Below are 12,576 nucleotides of genomic sequence, written 5' to 3'. Positions count from 1 at the left end.
TTTTTTTTTTTTTTTTTTTTTTTTTCTTTTGACCTGGATTGAGTTCCTTCACTTTTTGAGCCTTGTTTTCTCCTTTATGGTCTTTTGTTTTTTTTTTAATTTTTTAATTTTTTTTATTTATTTTTATTTTTTTTATTGGTTGTTCAAAACATTACAAAGCTCTTGACATATCATATTTCATACATTAGATTCAAGTGGGTTATGAACTCCCATTTTTACCCCAAATACAGATTGCAGAATCACATCGGTTAAACATCCACATTTTTACATAATACCATATTAGTAACTGTTGTATTCTGCTACCTTTCCTATCCTCTACTATCCCCACTCCCCTCCCCTCCTATCTTCTCTCTCTACCCCATCTACTGTAATTCATTTCTCTCCTTGTTTTTTTCCCATTCCCCTCACAACCTCTTATATGTAATTTTGTGTAACAATGAGGGTCTCCTTCCATTTCCATGCAATTTCCCTTTTCTCTCCCTTTCCCTCCCACCTCATGTCTCTGTTTAATGTTAATCTTTTCCTTGTTTTCTCCTTTAAATTGAATAAAATAATGTGTTCCTCACAATGTTACTTTGAGATAAGATTACATAATGCATGTTAAGTACTTAGTATGTAGTAAGTGTTTGATAATTAGTAGTTGCCCTAAAACACACTCTACCTAGTTTCCATCCTTGAGAATAACATCAAATTCTTCCATTTCCCAAGCAGGACTCTTGAAAGTCCTATTTTTCCTAAATAAGCTTAACAAACAAGTTCTACAGATTCAATCAATTGCCTCACTTCTGTTCATATTACTATTGCCTGGTGCAGTTTTTGGAAAAATTTGTGTTCCTGAATTATTGTTTAGTTTCAAAATGATCTCTTCCATATAATATTGTCATTTTATAATCTATTCTCTACATAACTGCCAGTGTGATCTTTTTAAAATCCAAACCTGTCTGAAAAGTTTTTAATGTACTTCTCATTACCTTCAAGAGTACAATTAAAATTCCTTACTATGCATGTTAGATCTTTCAAGATAACAACTGTGAAAGCCTCTGAAGGTATTTTTAAAATTTTTTTTTCACTTACTCCTGTTTACATGCCAAGAGTCAGTCATCCCATGAGTACTTAATATGTATCCTAGAGGTACCATATAAACTAACATGCAATTCATCCTATTAAATTGCTATTATTTTTACGTCTCCCCCACTAGAATTCTATAAAAAGATTCACTTATTTAAAGAAATTAAGGAAAACAGAAAGACAAGTAGACAGGAAGAAGTTGAGCTAAATTAGGTAAAATTGGAAGTATGGGATAAAATGGGATGGATTCAACCACAGGCTGGTGATTGGGAATCAAAGAGATAACAAGCTTAAAGAACTAACTGATCTCCTAAGTTGTAGGTGGAATTTGTATTACGTAATATACATAGTAAAAAAAAACACACACACAAAAACATGTCTACCTCCCAGTGCAGAGCGCCTGTGTGTGTGATTGATATAGTTACTGGGGTTTCTGGTAAGGTTGGAGGACAAAGACAAATGGCATGAGTTGCAATTATGTCCCAGTCCTTGCCTGGTGTTCATTCTATCTTCATTTTTCTCTATCAGTCAAAGCAGTCTTTCTCCTAGTGGGTTTAGAGCTGAACATCTCTTTTCCTAATTCCATCTCTCTTTATTTAGCCAACCCACAGCCTCCTTCTGAGTATACACAAAGCTGAACACCCAGAATCAGTTTGTTCATGGGCAGTTACAGGAAACTAAATAATGGCTGATAGAAGAAGCAAGGGATGGAATGATTATAGTTTCATAATGATCAAGTACAGTGGTGCCTCCATGGGCAAAATCCTTGGAAAAAATATAAGATGTGAATTAGAAATGGGAGTGGAAAAGGAAAGCAAGTATAATCTGCTGGAGAAGAGGGAAGTGGTCTTTGTTTATTGTGTTAAATGAAAAACAAAGTAGCTAGTTACATATCCTGAAAATCTACCTGGACCCTGGGGTTGATTCATGATGAGCTATGAAGTTTACCTCTCAGAGCCACTCATTTTCATAAACTGCTTCTCAAGCCTGGTACCTGAGTTTGTACTTGTTGCTTTGTATTTCTCTTCTTGAAACCACTCCAGAAGTGTACAGGTTCCAGGTTTATAAAACCTGACTTTGCCACTGTTTGAGACATTGGTAATGTGTTTCTGGTCCCAAAACTTGAAATCACTCTTCCTTCTTTCTTACTATCCCTTTTTCCCAATTGATTCCATTCCTTCTTTTTCTAAGATATTCAAGTCTCAACATTTCCAACCTTAAAATACATTTTCCCTAAATCCAATTTTCAAAATTTCACTGCCCACGTTCATCCCAGATACATATCAATATTTCATGAAAATATGAATGCATTTTGTTCAGATTGATACATATAATTCCCTTGTATATTACGATGATATACATAACATTTACTTATTTTTAAGACTGAAGTGACCAGAGCCACCATCATGAACCAAAGTAAACTAAATGACAAAAAATAGTAAGCAACTATCAATGTGCCAAGCCTTATGTTAGATGTCATAGGTTTGCTTAAAATAAGGCTGATTCATCCTTATTAATAATGTAGCAGCATGACATTATTGAGAAAACATTATTTTGAAGAGAACATTTTAGAAAGCACATCGGATAAGTTAAATAGAAAAAAGTAATATTTTTTATTAGCAGAAAATATATCCAAAAATCTATTGCTAAAGAACATAAAAAGTTAGAAAGTCATTATGAGAGATTCAGAGGAGGTATAGTTTTGGCATGGGAAAACATTTCAGTTCTGCTTATCTGAAGAGGAAGACAATCCTCTTTTTGGAACGGAGAAGGGATCAATGCTCATTGAATAATCTTTCAGGTTAGGAATTTGGGAGGGCTTTGTCATTTCATTGAATCCTCACAATTCCTCCAATAGCAAAGTAGTATACTAACTTTATGAAGACACTGAGGTTCAAAATGCCATGGGGCCGGCTCAAGATAAATAATGAAACCGGGCACTTAAAGATTCAATATTCTTTTTTTTTTAAATGGAGTTACTCAGGCTAGGTTTAAAACATATATATATATATATANTTTGTTTATTTATTTTTTATGTGGTGCTGAGAATCGAACCCAGAGCCTCGCACGTGCTAGATGGGCACTGTACTGCTGAGCCACAACCCCAGCCCCACGTGGTTTATATTCTTTATGCCTACCAGTTGATTTAGCTTTGCCTGAATCATATTACCTGAGAGCAAGTGGTGATTTTCCTAATTCAAATTCAGAGTACTATTGCCACCAACAGGAGAAGTGGATGCTTGGTTGTAAAAATGACCCATATTTATTATGACCTATCAAATAGATCAATCATATTAGGTGATCATGTGATGTTATGACAATCTCTCTGGGTACAGTTCTTGGCAATTTATATTGAGTAGTGGAACATTTATCTTGAAAATTTGAATTATAGTTAAGAAAATATATTTTATATAAAAATATCGGTTTTTGTCTCTAGGTTATTTTGTGTTACAAACCTAAATTTGAGGCATATTGATAATTGATTTAAAGCACATATGTCATAAAATTCCAGGCAAATATCTTCTAGCTATTTTGCTTTAACACAATTATGAACACAAATGCTATGTGGTTAATGAAGTTGAAAGCCTGTACTCTTACATATATAGATAATCCAAACTATATTTTTGTTTTTTAATTTAAGATTATCTTCAAAATAAAAATATAAAATTGAAACATTCTAATAGTAAATTATCTTGACCTGTGCTATTCAATAGAGCTTTTTTTTTTAAATAATGGAAATTATATATATTCTGTGTTGTTCAACATGGTAGCCACTAGTCACTTCTAGCTATTAGGCATTTGAAGGGTGGCTAGTGCTGTTGAGGAACTGAATTTTTAATTTTATCCAAGTTTAGTAAGTTTATATTCAAGTCAGCACTTGTGGCTACTAGTTATTACTTGAACAGCAGAGCCCTGAATAGCATCATTGAATAAGAGAATAGATACAAAGTGCCTAACATGTTTTATAAAAAATGCATAAAAGATAGGAGTAGAGAGGTTTATACTTTTCTTCCTACGTAGGGTTGGATCTCTCTTAGCAGGCCAGAGCAATCTGAAACAGGCTTAGCTTTCTTAGCATGGCAGTCAAGACACTTCATGACATGTTTTCAATGTCCTTCTGCTACTACATTCCATAATTTAGATACATTAAAGTTCACATTTTTCTTTGCACCTGCCTTCATTCTGTATCAAGTGCATTCTTTCCTGATATTCATGAAATGTTTCAGATGAGCTCTTACTATTTTATTTTTTGGCACATGTATTGAACCCAGGAGCACTTAATCACTGAGCAACACCCCCAGCCCTTTTATATTTTATTTTGAGACATGTTCTTTCTAAGTTGCTTAGGGCTTTGTTAGGTTGCTGAGGCTGGCTTTCAATTTGTGAGCCTCCTGCATCAGCCTCCTCAGTCCTTGGGATTACAGGCATGTGCCAGTGCACCAGGCTTCTTACTAATTTATTATCTTTTAAGTTGCAATTTATCATTTTCCCTGAGCCTAAACCCTGGTCAGTTATTTCTTTTCTCCTCTGTGCTTGTTGTCTATTTCTTATCAGAATCTATGCTTCACTGATGCTGTTTAGTTTTTGATCTCTTCCACTGGAATGGGAACTAACTTTTTGTAGGCTTGGCTCCAAGTAATCCCTTTATGAACACTTAGTTGGATAATTGAATGATGGATGAATGGATGGGTGGTTCTAAACCTTGTCACATTTATAATTTAAAAAACATTTTAAAATAAACTTTATTGAGATATAACTTACATTTAAGAAGATATACCTATTTTAAATAGTTTGATGAATTTGATGGATGTTATCATTTGTGAAATCATCGTCACTTCAAGATACAGAATATTTCTCTCTCTGTCTTTTTTTTAAGATGTCAATGGACTTTATTTATATGTGGTGCTGAGAATTGAACCCAGTGCCTCACACATGCTAGGTAAGCACTCTACTACTGAGCCACAACCCCAGTCCTAAAGATGAAACATTCATGAGGTTTGGGAAGTCACGGGTTGGGCTGTAAGGAAGTGGGAGATAGGTTTAAATACACAAAGAGAAGGTGATTTTAGAAAGCAACGAAATCTGGGTAGAAGTATTTGGGTTCGATTAACTGAAGAACAGAATGCCACGAGTGGTTTCTATAGCAGATGTCTCATGCAAGGTTAACCTTCTTTATCCATTTTCCAGATTCTGTTCTAGAGAAAACAACCAGTTCAAGTTCTTCTCAGTCAAGCCAAGAAGAAATAAAAGCAAGATTCCATCAATATTCTAGCCATAGGCATACAAATGATCCCAGACATATATTTATTCAAGTTTGCATCAAGCATAATTCCTAGAACACAATAAACAGTCAATAAATGAAAAGTGAGTAAGAAGTAAAGCAAGCTATTGTGTAATTAGCTTTTCTGTTTAACAAAATATGAAAATTATCCAGTATTAAAGAAGGAATTATTATATGTCTTCTAATTGAGTTCTCTGTCTGCTGCATGAATTGATTCTGGAACATCAGTCCAGGATGATGCATGATCTTTGACTTCTCTCTTTAGAGAGGTATTGCTCAAATCTCAAACATTAATTCATGAGTTCCAAAAGTCATTTATATTGTTTGCACATCAAGAGTTCTCACTGGGAGGGCAGAAAGGGTTGAGAATAGGTCCAGAGCTGGTGACAATTTCCATGGAAGTCTAGAACAGGGACCAGGGCATCCTTAGAAACTATGGAGTGTCATGTTAAATGCAGTGCAGGATATAAAGAAAAAGAAACAGGAGGTAGGAAAGCCATCTAGAAACTAGTTTTAATTATCTCGGAATGAGAACACAGAGCTGGTCTAAAGTTAATAGCAAGATGGTGAAAGATTCAGTAGGAATTAGATCGATGGGAAGGAGAGAACAGAAGAAAAGCAAGAATCAGTGATGACATCAAGGTATAACGCCTGGAAGACAAGTGGTGATGAAGCTTCTATGTGAATCAAGTAGGAATGGAATTTTTGTCACCCTATTTCAGCAGATCTGTTTGAGAAATATCAGTTCAATATCCAATATAACTGAAAAACAAGAAAACATCACAGAAATCCCATTGATAATGTGCTACAAAATATCTTAAAGTTATCCATCCTCATTTCTTTCTGGATATTCCATAGGAATAACTGCTGACCTGCATATCTTTCCTACCTCACTCAGACCTCCCACTATGCAGTACTAGACTCATTTTACACAAGTTCCCTTACCTCTCTTGATCTCTATCTCTTTCTCTTTTTATCTTTGAGTCACTGTTTCATTCCAAATCTATTTAGTCCCTTTTGTTTCTTCAAATAGCTTCCTTCCACATTCTCTAGTTTATAAAATACAGATTCGAAAGTCTGTATAGGCAAAGTAAAGTCTTTACAAAGTCTGTAAAGGGCAAAGTAGAAGCCTCAGAAGTCAGGGCAAGAGGCTGCAAATATTCTAAAGGAGCTAGGTGGGTCCAGTGATATGTTTAACAAGAGGCCAAAGTTGAAATCCATGGAATAAACAAAGAATATTACTCTCCCCAGCATAGTCAAGAGAGAGTAGAAGGCCAATAACAAATAACAAGTGGAAAAAACTTGAGTGGAAATATGAACAGGAATAAGAGTTAAAAGGTAGATAAAAATCAGTAAAAATAGGAGTAGTTTAGTTAAAAACAAGACTTGTTAGCTGGAAACTAGTGACCCCTGAGTACCTTGACCCTGGACAATCGGAACAAGTGATTTTTCTACCAAGGGTTATCAGTGTCTCTTTTAGTGAATAAGGATACAGAACTGCCTTTCTCAGGATTAACATTTCAGCTGTGCATGAATTCTTTGTATCTCAGTTTTCTCATCTATTTAATAAGATTAGTAATAGTTCACATTTTTATAGCAGTTTTATGAGAATTGAATGAAATGTGTAAAAAGAAAATCGTATCATGGTGCTTAGAACATAGTAAAACGTCAATAGATGTTAGCAATTACTATCATCATCACCACTGTCATTGCTATTCTTGTATCTGTGACCTTTCCCACTTGTCATCTCAAATGTTTCCTTTGCAGGGTCCACTGTGCCACCTCATAGTTTAGCACTGAGATATTCAAACTGAGAAGGTGGAAACGTGTGTGAAAATCTCCTCTTAGAATACATGGAATAAATCAATCTCTTGTGAATCCAAAGGAAAACAAAACAAAACAATTTCTACTGTTTATGGTGTGGCTTCATAAGGTCACAAAGTGCCCTTTGTGGATAAATATAACAATATCCCCAGACAGCTCCAATTATACATCACACCTATTTTTCAATATAAAACCAATGTATTAGCTATGGTCTATCTAAAAAAATACAATCCTCCCACTTTATAGCCAACATAGCAGTCACTGTAATTTAAATCTAGGTAGGAAGAGATCAAACCCGAGACTTGAACTTGGTCTCAAATTCATAAATTTGACCAGAATCGACCTGGAGAAATTACCTAACTTTTCAGAGTCTCTCAGTGACTAGACCTCACTCGAGGTAAAGATTAAAGTAGCTAATACATTTAAGAAACAATAACAAAAGGACAAAAAATAATCTGTAATATGCTTGGCAATATAGATTCATTTCTTCTACTTCTACCCTCTCATTCTGTTAACAGTGTAGACCTGTGTTGCCAATATGGTAGTCATATAGTTAGTAAGCACTTGAAATGTAGCTAGTCTGAAATGAGATTTCATGTAAGGATAAATTACACAATAGATTTCAGAGACAGAACAAAAAGAAAATGATGCAAAAAAATGTCTCATTAGTAACTTTATATTGATATATGATTAAATGATAATATTTGGGATAAGTAAAACATTAGTGCTGAAGGTATATAGCTCAGAGGTAGAATACTTGCCTAGCATGTGTGAAATCCTAGGTTAAATTCCCAGCACTGGAAAACAACAACAATAATCAAGATATATTAGTAAAATTATACTTGTCTCTTTACCTTTGTTAAATTTAAAATAACTTATGTGGACACATTACATTTCTATTGGACATGTTGGTTTCAACAATCAACCCAATGTGATTAAAGACAATTGCTAGGCAAATGAAAGTTCACAGTGGTCCTTTTTGTTCTAATAGCCTAAGTTGATGTGAACTTTGCCATCAGTACCTATTTGCCATCAGTACTTCAGTGTTCTCATCAGGTATTAGTTCAGAAAAAGACATAAACTCACAAAATAATTACATAAATAAATCAAATTATAACAAAACAATGAGAATATGTAAGGTATAAAAAAAGTGGCCTAGTCAGCTGATGAAATCAAAGCCTAAAGTGAAGAACAGAATAAGAAGGCATCTTTTGAGAAGCAGAGTAAGACGGGGTCTTAAAAGAATCACCCAAGCTAAGTCGGTAAGAGGTTCATGATAGCATTTCACTACGTGCTATTTCTTCCATACCGATACAGTAAGTGTAAGACAATTGTAAAAAATAGCAAACTATGATGAAATAATCAGAAACTAAAAACAACCACAAAGAAGAATTATCTGAATCTTGTGTTTTTGATTGCTGGGAAGGGCAAGGAAACACTAGCTTTAAGGACCAAAACATTTTCAAATAATATCAACCACATGACCAAGAAACACACCTTTAATATGTTTCCAGAAAAGTAATCAGAAATTCCTTGACTCTAATATTAATAAGTTATTTCAGAACTTGGGGTAAAGGATGGGGTTACATTTCTGCAGTCTCTCTCCTTGACCCACCCCATTTAAGAAGTCGATCAGCTCCCCTGGAGGAAAGAAGAGTCCATGTACCTGGTTGTAAATATAAAAATAACAAATTTAGTTAGAGCTGATTTTCTCGGCAGCTTACAACCAACATTTGAGTTACTATATATAATTTAGGCCACTCTAGGTAGTTGAATGTCTGTACAAGGAGAGGAATAAAAATTTAATCTGACCTCCAAAAAAATGAAAGGCGATTCATATACTAGAGAATAAAGAAAAAAAATCTTTTAAAATGCCAGAAGGAAAAAAAAATGTGTGATCAATAGTGCCAGATACTCTAGAGAAGATAAGGAGTAAGAAAAATCTTTTGATTTACCTTGAAAGTGGTTGTCAAAGACCTTGGAAATACTTGTTATAATAGGGTGTTGAGGCAGAAGCCATTTTCCTAGAGAATGGTGCAATGATTTTTTTTTTTTCTTTTTAAAGAAGGCAGGGGTTCAAAACACTCATTAGAGAAGTCTGAAAATGAAGGCAGGGAAAATGGGATAGTAGCTTAAATTGGGAAATGGATCAAGTAATGCACTTTTAAGACTGATCAATGTTTGATGACGGAGTGCACAGACATGAAGTGAAAAATGGAAAGGATAAATATGCTCACAAAGAAGGGTTAAGTGTCAGATTCAGTCGCTTGTATCTAAATTGTAATTTGGAAACACAGGATGCATTCCTAATAAAAAAAAAAAAACCCTCTCTTTTTTATTGGCTAAATGTTTTTTACTTAGTGCTGTGATGTTCTATGACTAAGATTATTGGATACATGTCTCCTTTATTCCTCACCTTCTAATCTCATTAATCTGCTGTGGTTAACTCTTGCTAACAGGAACCAATATAAGGATTGATTTTAGGCAATTTAAAATCTTCCTCAATATTAGTTCAGAACCACATCAGCAGAAAATCTACTTGTCCTGAATGGATTGCACTGGTCTACTCAAGTGATTTCAAAATTGGGAAGTTGGAAGATATTGAATTTTAAATATTAGATTATTTTATATTGGACTTTGGATCTAATATTAGATATTAAAGTGTAAAATCACATTGTTCTTATTGCTAGCCTTCTTTTTTATCTTGCTGCAGGATCAGTATTGTTTTAGGATAGTATTTGATGGCTCATGAGCCTACAGCATAAGAGAAAATATTTGCTTTATTGAGTAGTGGACAGCCCAAGCTTTTTAACAAATGTTGTCAGACTTTAGATGCAGCAATGGATTAACATCTGATGGCCAAATCATATTTCACCATCATGGCAAAAGAAATGTAAAACAAAAGCAAATGAAGAAAAATACAAAGCTTATCTAAAAACATAAGGAATACATTTGTAAGTCATCTGTGACCTTGTCTTCAAAAAGAAATAGTTCTCTGAGGAAGGTGCCCTGGTATAGTTGGGTGTGTTGATGCTATAACAAAGGCTACAAACAAACACAAAAGGAGAGGAGATATGAGGATTCATACTCTTAAGACCAAAGTGGGTTAGCATTATTTTTTGGCTATGTTCTTTTGACCTATATTAAGAATAATCATGCTATAATCCCAGCGGCTCAGGAGGCTGAGGCAGAAGGATCACAAGTTCAAAGTCAGCCTCAGCAAAATGAGAGGTGCTAGACAACTCAGTGAGACCCTGTCTCTAAATAAAATAGGGCTGGGGATGTGGCTCAGTGGTCGAGTGCCCCTGAGTTCAATTCCTGGTACAAAAAAAAAAAAAAAAGAAGAATTAGTATTGAGCAATACTTTAAAAAACTCTAAAATCAAAAAGAAAATGTGTATTTTTGGACCCTCAAATAAAAAACATGTTTGATTTTATTGAGTTATAAAATAAAGCCAAGTGTTGTCAGGAAAACACCTAATGCATTTGTCTTCAAAATAATAACTATGACAACAATAATAATGAAAGTTATTACTCAGGTACTAGGAAGGTTAGTAGTAACCTGGTTATCAACAATGAGTACCAAGTGGCAACCAGGTCCTGGGAACCAAAGAGATATTGGAGTAAGTGTGCTAATATGTGCTTGAAACCAAATAGGAAGTGATTTTTGTGATGAGTTTGAAATTATGGGGTAGAGCAATCTTAAATCTCTTTTACCTAAGACCTTAAAATTGTGGTGAAATTTGACTGGTAAATTTTATAATTTTATAATTCTTAGATACCCCAGTTGCATGAACAAGAAGGGAGAAAAGGCCTAAACTAAGGGCTTATCCAAAAATATCAGGTTTGGGGTGCAAAGGGGAGGACACTGATCCTAGGTAAGAAGAAAGTGAGAGGAACAGCTTCTAATAGAGAGGAGGAATTGTTGACTGTGTTTGTCCTTGGATTATATGGTACCCTATGGAAACCAGAAATCAAAGATGATCTTCGCAAAACTTGAATAGAGTAGGATTTCTTAAAGGAATTTCAGAGGATTATTAGCCCTATTGGTACTCTCCATCATAAGGTGTCACAACAGGATTCTGTATTAAAAATGAGAAGTCGTGTAGCAAGGAACTTATCTCAATATAGCCAAGTATTTCTCAAACTTTCTTGACAATTAAATCATTTCTCATGTAATAATGATTAAAATGACATTGAACTGGTCGTTGCATGGAATAGGCTTTGGGACACAACTGGGATAGACACAATGAAGAAGAGAGCAGAAAGGAGACTATTAGGTGAGTTGAAGAAAATATTGAACACCGACTTTTGTTACATCATTCTTTAAAATGTCTTATTTTTTATACACTTTATAATGGGCAAAATTATTAGTGCTGTAGAACATTCATTCCGTTTTTATATAAAAAAGCACATATACATTGAGAGTGGATGCCCTCATTTTTTACTGAGGCTGTGAACATCTAACACGTTGGGAGACAATGGGGACAGAAAGGAGACCAGTTTTTGCGCGGATGTTCCCTACCAGAATGCAACCCTAATCTAGATAACTTGGAAGCTGCTTCCCATTCCTGCTTTGTTTCTTTTGGTCTTTGTCCAGGATTAATTTTAGCCTCCTATTGTACCACTCTTTGCCACGGAGAGCTGTTTGTGGTAAGCATCAATAGCAGCTGAACAATGACACACAAAGTCTTTAAAGATAATGGAAATTCTTGCCCTGCAGAGTAAACATTATATGTTATTTTTATTGCTATTAAATTTTTAAAAGAAATAAATATACCAATAATTTGTTCATATACAGGTCTTCTGTATAGAAATAAAAAATCATTTTCTTTCTAATATCAATATCTACTTGGAGTCTAATATAGGATTTTTATAAGCCAGGAAGAAAAAAGTACTGATCTCAAAAAGCCCTGACTTTAGTTAGGGGAAAAAAAATAAGAAAAGAAAAGAAGAGAAAATCCATTCAGTCATTGCAGTTATTTGGATTTATAAAATCCCTTTCCCCCAAAGCCCTTACAATTCTCTCTAAATAAGTTTGCTGACGTACATTTTAAAAATACATCTGGATTTGTAAGAATATTAAAAACCTTGAAATATCCAATTGTGCTTAAATTCATAAAATTTTAATGTTGAATTTGACTGCAGGGTCTTAAAAAATGTGAAAGTAAAAGGCAAAATTTGTTAATTTTTTTTTAAATTTTTTATTGTTGGTTGTTCAAAACATTACATAGTTCTTGACATATCATATTCCACACTTTGATTCAAGTGGGTTATGAACTCCCACCTTCACCCCATACACAGATTGCAGAATCACATCAGTTACACATCCATTGATTTACATATTGCCATACTAGTGTCTGTTGTGCTCCGCTGCCTTTCCCATCCTCCACCCTCCCCCCT

The 12,576-nt window shown here is 34.4% G+C and overlaps 1 protein-coding gene across 5 annotated transcripts in view; it reads right to left on the bottom strand.

Annotated features, from left to right (window-relative positions):
* Nucleotides 1–12,576, bottom strand: part of Ntng1 (netrin G1) — a 332,898-nt gene that overhangs the window by 169,378 nt on the left and 150,944 nt on the right. The window lies entirely within an intron of this gene.

Source organism: Marmota marmota, unplaced genomic scaffold, assembly GCF_001458135.2.
Source record: "Marmota marmota marmota unplaced genomic scaffold, marMar, whole genome shotgun sequence".
In the NCBI taxonomy this organism is placed as follows: Eukaryota; Metazoa; Chordata; class Mammalia; order Rodentia; family Sciuridae; genus Marmota; species Marmota marmota.
Note: the sequence above shows the minus strand (reverse complement) of the source record. Positions and strands in the feature narration are given on the sequence as shown.